The sequence below is a fragment of the Palaemon carinicauda genome, chromosome 3 (assembly GCF_036898095.1).
Source record: "Palaemon carinicauda isolate YSFRI2023 chromosome 3, ASM3689809v2, whole genome shotgun sequence".
NCBI lineage: Eukaryota > Metazoa > Arthropoda > Malacostraca > Decapoda > Palaemonidae > Palaemon > Palaemon carinicauda.
The window spans coordinates 33876774-33878015 of record NC_090727.1 but is presented as its reverse complement, the minus strand read 5'-3'; the positions used below and the strand labels follow the sequence as shown (position 1 = coordinate 33878015).

Here is a 1242-nt window from a genome sequence, read left to right as displayed (position 1 = left end):
GCTAACTAACTTAACAGTTATTAACAGCGATTAATCGGTCCGTTATTGAAATTTAATACATAACAAAAGCTACAAAGAAATATAGGAAAACTAAATTATTTTATATTTAAAACTCAATAATCTATATATAGAAATACTTTAATAAAATTATTATTAATATACAAATAAATTTACTGGACAAACACTTATAAAAAATCAAACACTAAATCGGAACAAAACATAACCATACTAATACAATGTGGTAATAAAAATAATAATAATTGTTAAAGCAATTTACAAAATAGTGTTAATTAAAAAATATTTAGCTATTCTTCCCTTCCTCGAATTTAGGAGCCAAAAAATAGCGAATGTTGCCAATATCTTCAATACTATATTCCACAAGAAGAGGCATATTAGGGGATATGAAAAAAGATACCCTGGGAGAAAAAGCAGTGGCCTTGGTAAACAAGTTAAGGTATCTACACGAAAAGGTCAACTTGATGGGTTCTTGCATCTCAACTTCTACAGCTTTTTCCTTGTTATCTACACTGGACGTTTTTGCAAATTTTATGTTTGCAGTGCCAATATCACCAGCGGTTGAGAACTTCACACCATCTTTGATGCAAGCTATGTCTATGCAATCTCCAATTTGACTAATATCTCTGCAGATAAGGGAAAATTCATTTGATGGCATTTTGTTTATGCAATTGTAGTCAATATCATGAATATTTATATATTCTTGATCTAAATTCCTTAATTTCATTACATAATGCATATATTTATTCCCATAACTAGATTGCGGTCGCATTTGTATTTATCAAAACCTTCAGCGAGTAAATTAAGAGATACAATAGAAACATGGCCTGTATCAATGGCCTGTAGTTGAATACTAGAATACTAGAATACTAGAATCTGTACCCATGTTGCCTCATTTGACAATTCCTTGATGGCATTAATGGCTTTATTGAGAATGCTGCTTTGAACGAGGCAGGCTTCAAACATTTTAAGGATTTTGTGTGAATATCAACGTAAAATAACACTTAGAAATATACATTAGTCAAATAAATATTAGCAATACCATAATTATAAATTATCATATATATATATATATATATATATATATATATATATATATATATATATATATAAAAGCTAAAGAAAATAGCCTTAACAATTCCTTATTTTTTTATGTTTATGTGAAAATTCCCAAAATACCTATTCTTCCAGACTTAGTATCGTGAATACTGTAAACAAAAGGTTTAT

General features: G+C 28.3%; 1 pseudogene; it reads right to left on the bottom strand.

Annotated features, from left to right (window-relative positions):
* Positions 1-301: 301 nt before the first annotated feature.
* Positions 302-981, bottom strand: LOC137631314 (proliferating cell nuclear antigen-like; annotated as a pseudogene).
* Between the last annotated feature and the right edge of the window lie 261 nt (positions 982-1242).